Source organism: Falco punctatus (assembly GCF_963210335.1).
Source record: "Falco punctatus genome assembly, contig: scaffold_57, whole genome shotgun sequence".
NCBI classification, from domain to species: domain Eukaryota; kingdom Metazoa; phylum Chordata; class Aves; order Falconiformes; family Falconidae; genus Falco; species Falco punctatus.
Genome location: NW_027660116.1, coordinates 342,940 through 356,259, shown reverse-complemented (window position 1 = coordinate 356,259; position 13,320 = coordinate 342,940). Strand labels below are relative to the sequence as shown.

Genomic DNA, 13,320 nt, shown 5'->3' with positions numbered 1-13,320 from the left:
TTTCAATATCAGCCCTTCAGTCCTCTGGAGTTTCGCCATAGTTTAAACTGGCTCCCAATCTTGATGTTTCAAGTGACCATCACACCGCTTCTGCAATGAGCACAGTTTGGCCAGACCCAGAGATCTAGCCACATAGCGTTTTCTAAAGAGAAAGTTTAAATGCGGTAAGAGGAACACATACAGACCTAGGTACAGCAGAGCCTCTGTGTTGCGTGCTGTTGTTACTGATGATGCTTCACCAGCTAGTTGGGAGTTACGTGAGGCTTTGCTCACTGGTGTTTTTAACCATGATCCATCAAGGAAATGTGCAGAGTTTTCATGTAAAATCTAATAGGCTTTTATATACAGGCTTCTCTGCTGGGTTTCGGACTCAGGAACTGATACTTGTGGCTGGATCCTTCCAGAAAGGGGACGTCGTCCGTGCACGTATAAAGAAAATGCCCATTGATTTTCTTTTAGCCACTGACAGAAGTGCGGGTGGAGGTCAGGCCAGACTGGCATGGCTACCTCTTGTGAGTTCACCGGTTGAGCTGACACCAAGGTGAGCCCAGTCTTTAAATTCCCTTGCGTGCTTCAAGGTCTGCGTCATCCAGTTTGTGCTCGTTAGAAGTACAAGATGAAGCTGGACGCTGCCCACCAAGTGTCCGATGATGTTCTCTTTGCTGCACATTCGTAACGAGAGGCTCTAGAGTAATACAAACCCGGTCAGTAAAGGCAGCAAAATAACACTTTCCTTTCAAACACCGAAACTGGTAAAAGGGTGTGATTTGTCTATCGCTGCCTGTGTTCTCTTTGACCCAGGGAGGCTGTTTGGAGCTGATGACTTCTTGCCTGTGTTGGCATATGTGCTGGCCCAGGGTGATACGCTGGAGCTGGATACTGAAACTGAATACATGGTGGAATTGCTGGACCCATCTTTGCTGCATGGAGAAGGTAATCAACTGCTATTAGAACTGAGTGGAGGGCTGGGGAAGGGGGATTCTTCCTCACCTCGTTTGAGTAGAAACCCTTTTGACGGAGCCATGTAGTCGGTGATGGCGGTAGTGTAACAAGAGAACCTTGTAATTATTTCCACCTTAAAATAAGAGAAGGCTGGTTAGCTTGCAGAGTTGCAGCCCCAAGTGACCTGGGAATCTACCGACGTCTTAGGAGGGAGTATGTTGTTTTCTGCCAAGAAGGAGGAGGCGCCCTGACTTAGCAAGCAAACATAGGCTGTGCGGGTGCCAACTGTGGTTATCCTTCTGTGCCTGAAAATGTCCCGAGAGTATGTCTGGGTCTGCAGCATTCAATTGAGTTGTGAGACCTGGAATGGGACCCGGGTTAGGTGCTTTGTAAAATCTTTGGGGGAATTCTCTGCCCCTCTGGGGAGAGTGCTTTTGAGAATGTTGCCCCCCTTAATGATCCTGGTTTATGCCCGATACTTGCTTCTCACAGAGTATTTTTATGAGGCCTAGGAATATGTTTCTTAAGGCACTCTTGAACAATGGCTGAAGTCTGCTAGAGGCAAGGAAATCTCCCTCCTTTGTTTTCACGGTGGTGGTTTTAACAAAGAGGTATTCTGCCAGCCCTTGGTAGGCCCCAGAATCTATCAGTTTATGAGGAAGTTTCAAAGGTTCTTGTGACCAAGCTCAGCTGTGAGTTAAGTATATGTGTATACGTCCCATTTCTGCTATCTCTTGGGTTGCTGAAATTGCTGTATCCTTTTACATGCCGATATGCATGACAGAACTGTGTCGGGTTTCCTCCGGTTCAGTACTAGTCTGTTCCCTGCTTTGTGTGCAGGGTGCATTGTTCAGGAATCTTAGGACAGAAAATACTTGAGATGTGAAGCTGGAGATCATTAACACGCTTGAAAGGCAGAAATATTTACTGGGCTGTTAAGTCGTGTCGTTTTTAATGTAGCAAAAGTCATTCATCTATTGGCTGGCCCTGTCTGTGCACTAGTTAAACTGTACGGTGCAGGAAAAATTGTTTAGTGCTTTGGGGTTGTGCGGTTCAAATGTAAATGTATTTTCCAGTTTGTCTGGTGGGTCTTGCGTGTCTTCCACGTATTGAACTCGTCACAGAGCTGAAAGCGAGAGGATGCTGTCGGTAATACAGAAAGCACTACTGTGAGCATAGACTGCATCTCTGAATGACTCCACAAATAGACCGTGCTGCCTCTTAATTGAACGCTCCCACTCAAATAGTTTACTTAAAGAGCAAGAGAAATATATGATAGCCTGTCTTCTGTTTCTCCTGGTTGCTGAGGACTGTTGCCTCCTGCTGAGAGTCCTTTTCCTTTGTGACCTGCAGCTCCTTTTGTACATCGGCAACTCTGTTGTGGCTGTACTTTGTTCTCCACTCATGTAATAAAGGTGAAGTCTGGAGAGCTGTACACGCTGCCTCCTGAACTAGTTGGATGTAGTGTTGGACATAGGTGAACAAACACAGCCTGCCTTTTAAAAACAAAAGCAAAACCTTTGGGATGCTTCCAGGTACAAATCACACGCTCGGTCATTGCTTTGTTGCCACTAAGGGGGTCACTTTTAAGTTCCTGAACAGTGGTAGATGGTCTTTTATGTCGTTTAAACAGCTGTGTTTGTTTGATCCCCGCTTGAAGCTCAGGAAGAAAACAAATCGCTGTTTGGAAACTGTTTAGAAGAAAACTCATGTTCCACCTTTGTAAAAACACTCAGGAGTAAAGGAGCGACACTGGTCATTTAAATAACCGGCCACCCCCAGCGCTAGCGGACCCAGAGATGGATACTGTTGCACCACTTTGATAATATGGAGCCCAGGCAACCACTGCACGGCTCTTAGCAGCTGAGAACACACTGTCCAGTATTTTGCAGGCAAGTAAGCTGTTTTTCTTTACGTATAAATATTTTGGCCATAGAATGCAGTGACTTTCGTGTATGTGTGCGTCTGTTTATTAAAAAAAAACAAACAGAAATCGTTTGTACTTTTGACTGTGACCCGTTGGAACTGGCGTGGTGTTTGCAACCACTGTGAATTGTTCTTCCCCTGCTGTCCTTCACAGGAGGATATTCCTTGGCAAGTGCTTATGGAGCACTTTTGCTGATCAAGAACTTCCAGGAAGACCAGGCTGCCCAGCTGCTGAGTTCAGAAGCTAGAGATACTCTCCGGCAATGGCACAAGAGGAGGACAACTAACAGAACAATGCCTTCAGTTGATGATTTTCAGGTAGAGCTTTAGGCTGAAGAGAAAAAAAGCCCAGGGGATGGTTGTTTTGTTGGAAATCTCCATTTGAGAAGTACGATTCATAATGATTTCCTTGGGGCCACAAGTGGTGTGAAGCAGTGCTGAGAAGATGGCTGGCAAATTTGCCTCTGTTTCAAAGTCTTTCCACTTCATAGCAGAGTGTGGTTATGATGGTATAAAGGAAACACTAAATAATGGAGCTTTCCCACTGTCCTTTGTATTTAAGTCGTGCAGAGCGAGGACAGACCAAATTGTATTTTCGATTCAGCTTCTTTGTACGCTTTGCTGTTAAAAAGAACAAACCCAGATTTCCAGTGGTATAAATCATCACAACTCCCCAGTAGCGATTGGTGGCTTACCGTGGGTAATAGAGAGGAGACTTGGCAGAAAAGCTTGCCTACAATTTGAAAGTTTAAGCAAGGAGTAGAGTTCTGTATTGTGGATGTCTTCATGTTTGTAGTTTGTTTTGTGGGGTTTTTTTCTCCCCCCTCCCATTTCTTACTGCTCTTTCAGAGTAGGGCAGTAACTCCAACTGAAGAATAACAAAACAGTCGGGATTACTTTATCTTTTAAAACCAAGTCTGCATGCCTTTCATATAGGAAAAGATTGTTACGTAGATAGGCGTGCTGCTGTCTGTCCAGATGCATCAGTTTGCGAACTGAAGCAAGGAGGATGTTGGAATCGAGAAGAAAGGATTTACTCCTTTGTGTCTGGTTGTTTACAGTCCATACCACAGTGCAAAGCTGCTGGAGAGGCTAACAACAACCGTCAATGAGTTATGATGGAGCTAAGAGCTTGATAAATGAAGGCATGGGGTCATCAGGAGGTAATTAAACCTTTCACTTGTGGCTCCTTCTGCTTTATCAGTGTCCATGCAAACAACCACAGCACATCACTGAACAGGAAGGAGCTGGGAAAAGCAGCAGTCTCCCACAATATGCCTCTCTTAGGAACAGGAGAACTGACAAACAGAAATTCCAAACTGTGGCAAGCGCACAAAGCTAGTCCATCTTACTGGGATCCATTTTATATTCTGCTTACCTGTAGTTAGGTGTCACATTCAAGTACCTTGAGTCTTTGTTCTTTCTAGCAAAATATTACGCTTAATAGGAAAATTAATCACCTTTGTATTTCTGCTGGATGACTAAATGACAGAAGATTTTTTTCAGCAGGATCTTGTATTCAGTTTCACCTTCTCTTCCTCAGCAACTGAACTTCAGCCAAGCTACCTGTACAGCTGGACGCCGTGCTGGATGCTGGAAGATGCAGGGGAGCACAGGAAGAGCTGGCACCAGCTGTGTCCAGGGCTGCTCCTTTGACTCTTTGAAAGAGAGCCTCAAATCAGTAAGGTCGCTCCGCTTCCAGGCTATGCTTGGCACAAATTCAAGCACTTTGCTGCCTGCCCAGAATGCCAGTTTTCCATCTCCCTTCTCCACATCTGCAGTCCTGACATGAAGCACCTTCCCTACAAGGTATGTGTAACACAGCTTCAGCTCAACTCATCTTTCCCACATTGAACCAGGATGTGGTCACTACATGTCTGTGGTGCTGTCTCACAGCCTTACCACCAGCTTTTGGGTCCTGGAAAGGCCTTCATCCTCCCTCCCTCAAAAGGATGGAAAAGCAAAAAATCCGGTATTTTGATGATGATGAAATACAACTTGCTGATACTGCATAAAGAATTTTGATACTTACTATATGAGTTACAGGCATTTGCACAAACCTCAGCCTCTCCTTGAAGCAATCCTGTCCATCTAGAAGCATCGAAAAACAGGTCTTCTGTGTGTTAGCTACGTTAGAAATTGAAACTGTAGTGTGCTTTGCCTTATTTAGAGCTGATTTGATTTTTTTTATTTATTTTTTCTTCACACCGGCTAACAAAAATGGATTAGTTCTGCTCAGTCCTAATGGTTTAAAAGCTGTTGCAAAGTTCCAGTGTTTCAGTCTGCAAGCTATCAAAAGTTTATTAAAAACCCAGAGTGCTCTTTGGAACTGAAGTCATATGAGCATTCTTCTCAGTCTTAGCTTTTAACAGCTTGTTCTTAGGAAACGTGAATTTTTGCCATTGTGATTTAGCATGCTTAATTTATTCAGCGTACAAACGTAAGTATCAGCTCAGTAAATAAACAGGTCTTTCTTACTGTCATTTTCCCCATCTCCTTTCATTTTACTGCTTTTAGTTTCTAATTGCAGTTAGTTTTTTGCAAAAAAGCACGTGATGGCAGGCTGCTTTGCTCGTGTGTCCAAAAGTGTTTTGTGGTTGGGTGTGTTTTTTTCCAGTTGCTTTTTATTTTACTTTTTAAATACTTTTTGAAAGGTAGAACTGCGTTTGCTTGTAGGACTTGTTTAGAATTAATCTATGTTATCAGTTGTGCACATGTGTGAATTTCAGCAGAGAAAAAAGATCCAGCTTTTGCCTCGTGATCATACGGTTTTACTTTAATGTTGCAGAGTAAATTTTCTTTCTGCCTCCCTCTAAGCCTGTTAGATGAAATTTGGTTACATCAGGCTCAGACACTAAGTTGCCATTGGTTAATGTGATGGAAATGTCCTGCATGAAAATGGATTGCCTTTTGCATGCTGCAGCATAAAGAGTGTGAATGGTTTATCGTGCAGCAACCTGTGGATCAACACCCTTGTGTGTTGCTGGCAGAGGGTTGGGTTTTTTTCTTTTTCCTTATGATGAACATATTGTGTGATGCTTCTCTTCAATAGTATTGACCAGCAGTTGCAGCATCATCTCTTGGGCATGCTGCCTCTTGCGGCGCAGTTCCCTAACAACCGAAAAAGAAAGAGGTGGTCCCCCTGCCCGACCCTGAGTGTACAAGAGCGGAGCAACTATAGTCTTAGCCATTTCTAAATCCACCTCCCTTAAAGCTTGTTTCTTTATTTTTGCCCACAGATCGCGTGGATCAGGAGAGTATAAATCAGGTCCTTTTTCAGGGTCTGCCAGTCCTGGGTCAAAGGGATCTTCCTCTGACGGATACTCAACTGCATTGACACCCAGGGGTTTAGAGCACTGTGACTTAGAGGCTGGTAAAGAGCATGCGACTCCTCTTCCTCTCCTTCCTCTGCCTTTTCTTCTTGTGCTTTCATAGTTTCAAAAATAACTCTCCATGAAGAGAGCAGATGGTGGGACTCAGTATTGCCTTTTGTCGCAGAATCCCACAATTTCACCTCTGTGTTGTCCTGAAGTTCCCGTGTAAAAATTGTAGATGCAGTCACTGCGGGCATATCTACTTGCACCCACTTGAGCATTGCTTTAAGGTCATGCCCAGAAATACTTTTCTCATGTTTGTTAGGGAGACCTTTCATAAGCTCATAAACGTCTCTTTCTGGGGACGAAGCCCGATTCCCCATTACGCATTTCCCACAGCTCACCTCTCAACTCCGGAGGGATTTCAGGCCGGCCAGCTCCCGCTTCCTTTCAGCGGATCATTCAAAGTTCTGTGGGATTTGCTGCAAGTCGCTCAGGTGATTCAAGAGCCCCTCCACGTCGGATCCTTCACTGGATCACGTCAGGGTCACCAATTTGCGGCGAATGAGGAGACGGGACACAGCTTGATGCAAGCAAGATGTCAGTTTATTAGTGATTTTCTTTACAATTATATACGTCTCTACCTTCTACATATTACACACTGATTGGTTGACATTTAAGACACACCGTTTAAACAATAGGAACCGATTAGTTTACCTTATAGCAACAATTCCTATTCTAAGATTAGGAGGTTTCTTTCCAGGCGGCTTTCTTGATTAACAAAGTTACATATCGGCGCCATCCGTTCCCTTATCCGGCTACTTGTTTCTCTGTCCGCCTGGCTGCCTCCTCAGCTGTAGCGGCTCAGGGGTCTGCAGTTAGCTTGTTCCTTGGTTCCCAGGGCTTGTGCCCTACAAGTCTTATTCATCAGGCTAACAGTACTTGGACTCTTGTTCTTGAGGCCTTGTCCTACAGCCTCTGATGTTTATTTTGCTTCACAGCATTTAGTTTCCTAGTAAGGCCAAACACCCAGTCCCGTTAAAACCACTGATGTTTTCAATGGGGCTTTAAGGCTGCTATCTGTTCGTTTGTAATTGCAGGGTTAGAATGTGAGCCAAGGAAAGGAGGATGTCAACTTATGAATTTGTTATGCCTGCCACAGTCTTATCACCAACGTCAATTCACAAGGTGGCTGTAATGTACAGGAATCACTGGTGTGCGTTTCACAACTAGAACATAGAGAGGCTTGCTGTTTGTTGCTGAGCTTCCTGTTTTCAGAGGATGAGGTTTGGAGGTTTTGTTTCTGATGTCTGTTTTCTCATTCTACAGAACTACCTTCGTGTTGCATTCCAGGAAGTTAACAGTGCGTGTACAGGAAAGACCTTACTAGTAAGACCCTGCATCACTACCGCAGATGTATGTCAGCTTTGTGCTGAAAAGTTTAGAGTGGACAATCCAGAAGACTATAGCCTGTTTCTTTTTGTTGATGACACCCGGCAGCAACTGACAGAAGATACCTACCCTCAGAAGATTCAGACAAAGCTGCACAGCCGCCCGCAACCCAAGGTCTTTCGCTTTGTCTACAAGCGCATTAACAGTGATCCATATGGTGCCATTTTTCAAAACAATGATGAGTCAGCTTCTTAAAACCAGCAACTCCTTTAATTTCTGCTCCTTGTTAACTCTTGAAAACATCTTTGCTGGCTGCCTGCCTTAGGAGCTAAAACAAGTCTTAAACCATAAATACCTAGTTAAACATGTGCATTGCATACAACACTCCGTGTAAACCGTGCGTATGGCCAGTTATACAGTGTTCCACCAGTGTGTTTGAGCCAGCAGCCCATGAGGCTGAATTTCTTGTACCACAGACTTTTTTGAAGCATATTATACCGTGGCCCTTTGCAGGTCTCTTGCTGTAGTGTGCAAAAATGTATTTTCTTGCACTCACTCTATAGCCGAATGTCTTAGCATACATATACTTGAATCAAAATGACAAGTGTTTCAGTAAACCAACTGGTATGAGCTTAGTTTCACCAGCATGAGTTTGACAAGACTGTCCGATGCAGCGCATCAGTTAACTCCTCATTACTTGGATGATTGCATCCTTTCCTAATTTTTTTAATTACAGAGATTCGCCGTGTTTTTACATGTGTGTGTATATATATATATATATATATATATATATGTGTGTGTGTATATATATATATATATGTATATATATGTATTTGTTCCTTCCAGTTGTTTTTATTCCCCTTCTTTTGGCAGGTTTGAGAAGGTGGGCACAGAATGGGAGTCTTTGTAGGGACCCAGGAAATGAAGTGTTTAACAGTAAAGCTTAAAGCGTTTGCTGTACGGAAGGTTTCTCTGTACCCACCACATCAGTTGCTTATTTAGCAGTGCCTGATGTTTATAAGAGTTCCCTGTGGAAGTCTGCATATTCATTAACGAGCTAACAGGAGCTTGGCTCTGTGTAGAAAGGAGAGGAACTATGAAGAACACACACCCATCCCTGCTTTTATTTTTTATTTTTCCTTAAACGTCCAGTGTTTCCAGGGCCTTTGCTTTCTCTTGCCACATTGGCAAAGCGTCCCAAGCTCTATTGCCCCATAGTCAAAAAAAGTCTTCAGTAATTGCTGGGATGGTGAGTGAGTTTTGGGCTTCTAGCCCTCCATTCCTTCGGTCGTGAATTCCACTCAGTTAAAGACTCAAGAGAATTGCTTAAAACTTGCATTTGGAAGTCACGCCTCAAACAATGAATTTGTGGAGATCCATTTATTTATTTACACTAACAAAGAAAAAACTGTAATACTGCATCAAAATGAAACTTAGTGGCTGCTGAATCACTGAGTAATAGCATAGAATCACTGCTTAAGCCTTTACCACAATCATTGCAATGTTTGTTTGTAGACTGCTTGGTTTTTTGTAAAGTCGTGTGGCTGCGTGTGGTGCATTATTCCCAAGGTGCTCCTTACTGCTCTGATGCTCTGTACGTTCGCAGTACTGGGTAAAGCGGAAGGCTCTGTGGCTGGGGAAGAGTGGCACGGAAATGTTACTGCTCTCTCTGTCGCACCGGAATTTCAACAGCTGGGTTTGGCTGCTAAATTGATGGAACTACTGGGAGAAATTTCAGAAGTGTGAGTACCATGCTTATCTTTAATCTTCTAAAAGTAACCTCTCAACTGACATGGCTTAGGTATTTGACTTGCATGAAAGAGACCTGGAATTTTGCTTTAAGTAGTGTTCTGATTCGCTGAGGATTCCCTGTAATTAGAGAACAAGACTAAAACTGTCATGTGGCGGTGTAAGATCTCAGGGTTTCTATGAAAGCTAACTTGCCAGAATGAGTAGGGTGTAGCCTGAATTCTAATAGAGATACTGTATAGAAAAAGGTCCTTGTCTTGACAGCAAGAGAGTTTCATGGAGGGTCAACACTTTCCCGTAGGGTCTCCAGCGTGCTTGTTCAGTGATCATGAGATTTTTGCAGTTCCTGCAGGCAGCCTTGGAACCAATTCTGTATGGCAGACAGTACCTTAGCTTACTTTTTGTCATGCTTGGCTGCTTGTACTTGCTGAAGATTTAATTGAGCATCAAATGAACCCACAGGGAAATGTCCTGAACTCATGGTGGTAGGGCAACCCCATTGTAATTGGTAAAATGGGAAAATTGCACATTGAGGAATCTGCCTTGTGAGGAGAAGGGCTGCCTTGTGTTAGGTGACTGAACTTTGTGACCCGTTCCGCCACTGCCCCCTGCCACGCACATTAAAGGAGGCAGTCCCTAAGCCAATGCAATTGAAAATGTGGATTTTTAGATGATTTTTTTTTTTTAATGAAAGATTTCTTATGTGTATATGAGACCTGTGCGAGTGCTTAGCTTGCCCTGTTCTTCCTGTTCATAATTTTGAACCTACAGGCTGGTATAAAAGAATGGTTATATGGCAAAAATAGAATAAAATCTGAACTTATACCGGATTTGTCCCTTGGGAAAGGAGTGCATCTGTTACTGCAGTGTGAAAGGTGTTTGATTAGCATATGACATCGTCAGACCTGCTCTTGGTCAGATTACAAGTTATGGGTTATTTAGCAATACATTCACCTGCTGTTCCTTACTGTGGTTTTTCTTTGGTTTTATGTTTCCAAAGAAAGGGTGGATTTTTCGTCGATCTCTTTGTGAGAGTATCAAATCGGGTTGCAGTAAATATGTATAAGCAGCTCGGCTGCCGTGTGTACCGGACAGTATCGGAGCGCTACTCTGCTAGCAGTGGAGAGCCAGATGAAGATGCTTACGGTAAGTGGTTGTTGTGCCTTAAGTTGAATGGAAAGGTTCTTGTGTTGAGGGTTCCTGGGCCTGTACAAGTTCAGATAGTCGTTGATGAATGGGATTCTGTATTCTGCTTTAGATAGCTTTTCCTACTGAAGAGTACATCAGTTAGGAAACTTGATTGCAGGAAACGGAATGAAGCTGCGTCAGGGGAAGTTCAGGTTGGACATTAGGAAAATCTTATCCACTGAAAGGGCGTTCAGTCAGGGCACCAAACCTGTCAAGAGCTTAGGGAGCATCTGGATGATGTTTTTAGTCATATGGTTTAGTTTCAGGTAGTCCCGCAAGGAGCATGGAGTTGGACTTGATGAATCCTTATGGGTCACTTGCAACTCAAGATATTCTAGGAAATCTTCTTGAAAAATGATCTTAACGTAATAGAGAAGTCACTTAACGTGGCTTTGTGCAATGACTGTCTTTCATAATAGCATTATTTTCTTTTGCCATAGGTACGAGGAAAGCTCTTTGCAGAGTTACAGAGAAGAAATCAATTATACCTCTGCCTCATCCTGTGAGACCAGAAAGACATTGAGTAACCGTAAACTGTGATTCTCAGACAACCTAGTAAGAGTGTCAGTTTCCTTCTCCCCAAAGCCCCCAAGAACTCTACAGATGAGAAATATTAGGCTCAATGTTTTTCCCTGTGAAATACCAAAAAGCAATATTGAGAAGCTTACCAACGCTGCTTCTGTCGGTATTGGCTGCATATTCGTGCTCTTACCCTATTGTTCTTCCTTTCGAACCGTGACACTTTGGAGACTATTAAAATGGAATTGCTTCCTGTATGGTGGTGTCATGGTTTTCCTTCTCGGCCACAAAACACTCCCCTCACTTTGTCACTCCCACGGAGCCCTGCTCCGAAACTGAAAACGTCTGGCCGCTGCTCCTACACAGAAGGTGCCAGGAAGGAGTTCTGTTGCTGGCTCTCGCCTTCCCTTTGCAGCCATATAACTGCTGCGACAAAACCTGGGCTCTGTTCTTTCTGAGCCACAAAACCAGAAATTGGGTATATCAAAATATACTCTCCAGAACTCAGAGGTCTCTGTTTCTCTGTGCCTTTTACTTACCTCATTCCCTAATTTAATTCTTGGATCCATCTGTCCCTTCACAGTCTGTCTGGATGTCACAGCTGCTGTTACTTGGAGGCATTGACCAGGCACTTAGTTCCAACACAGGTTTCTGTCACCGTCTTCCCTGCAATTTCTTGGAGTGCAGAGGAGTGAAGGCAGAGGGTTGATGAGTATTGATAACATGCAGCTGTGACCTTGCCTCCAAGGCAGTGGGTTGAGGGACATAGATGATGAGCAGCTGTAGCTCGTTCCCGCTAAGTAGTTAAATAGCCCTGAGGAGTGTGGGAGAGGGGATCTGATCCCATCCCATCCCATCCCATCCCATCCCATCCCATCCCATCCCTGGAGGAAGGAGAAACAGCACAGACAGTAGAATCTGACTGATGGTAAAAGCCTTATTGCAGCCTGATAGCTTGCTTGTGCTGCAGCAGTGGGTGCCCTGTGTGAGGCTGCCTGAGTTGGGCTCCAGCTACAGCAACTGGTGCCCAACGTAGCTGAGACAAGCGGGAGAACCTGTGACCCATAACAGACACGGTGAGAGGCGAGCTGTTGCAACTAATCAATATGGGTGTGTTGTGATATTTGTTGTCTGTCTTAACTCAGATCGCAACTGAAGAGGATGTGTATTACTTGTGCTCATAACAATCTCCAGGCAGGGTTTTTTCTTTTATTACAGTCCTGGGCACGCAGGCTTTTGCTACTATTCTGGTTTTGCTGTTCTCCTTAAGTGCCCAGTGAGGTTTGCTCTAGTATCAGTCATGGCAGTTAATGTTCTCTCGTTCACCTGTTGTGTTTTTAGCACCAGCTTCTGTAGGCGCAAGGGGTCTATTTTAGATCTTTGAGTCACCGTGTCGTGCTGTTGTGGTTTTTCCATTGGCAAACTGCTGCTGTAATTCCCTAAGGGGCTTCCTAGGTCAGGAGGTAGCGGATGGGAGCAGGTTGCCACCCTGGGTCAGTGGTGAGTGCTGGCATGTATCATCTGACCTAGAGCTGATGTCTGTCACCGCTTTAGCTCTGGAATTACTCTGAGACCCAGGGAACTCTGGTTCCCTTAAGCTGCAACCTTGGAGCTTTTCCAAGCAGTGGATGAAATTCCTGTCACAAGCTCTAAGGCACCTTAAGGAGAAGGGGGCACAGTCTGAGTTTTCCTCCATGCAGGTGTCAGGGAGGTACAGTTCTGAGCTTAGTACTGGCCGCTACTGGGAGACGCTTTCAAGTGATCCGAGTGCAGCTCTGGCTACCCAAAGCTGGACAGGGGTGGCAAATGCTGATGTAGAGTTTTGGTGGTAAACTTGACCAGCCTGTCTTAACGAGCAGGCATGTTCTTTGTTTGCAAGCACCGTTTAGTCCTGCCTAGGCATCCCGAAAGTTTGAAGGGCCGTGGTCACATCTTCCCTTGGTCACACACAATGAACGGTTGCCTGCGCAGAGTTGCTTTTTAAGGAGCATGCTGTGGTTATATTTGCTCTGTTTGGCTTTGCATTTGGGAAATAATGTAACAGTTACAGCTGAACTGAAGGAGCACGATACCTGACGTGGCAGAGAAGGAGGTGCGTTTTACTAATTTTTTGATGTGCACCAGTTTGACCGCAAAATGACATTGTGTCAAAGCTTGTGGCCAAGTTCCGCTGTAGATGTTGACTTGGGGTATGAATGGCTCCAGGTGTGCTTTAGGAGAGCTCTGTTGGTGTAGGTGTGCTGAGTAATTGCTCTGCTGTGTGTGCAGCTGTTCTGGTTTGGCTTCCAGG

General features: G+C 44.4%; 1 long non-coding RNA gene across 2 annotated transcripts; it reads left to right on the top strand.

Annotated features, from left to right (window-relative positions):
* Positions 1-710: 710 nt before the first annotated feature.
* LOC308057976 lies at positions 711-7,727 on the top strand. Of its 2 annotated transcripts, none has more exons than XR_013925572.1 (3): positions 711-933; positions 3,023-3,186; positions 7,283-7,727. It is a non-coding gene; the product is annotated as an uncharacterized lncRNA (long non-coding RNA). The 2 variants fall into 2 exon arrangements; XR_013925573.1 differs by lacking the exon at positions 7,283-7,727 and adding an exon at positions 4,412-5,339.
* The last annotated feature ends 5,593 nt before the right edge of the window (positions 7,728-13,320 follow it).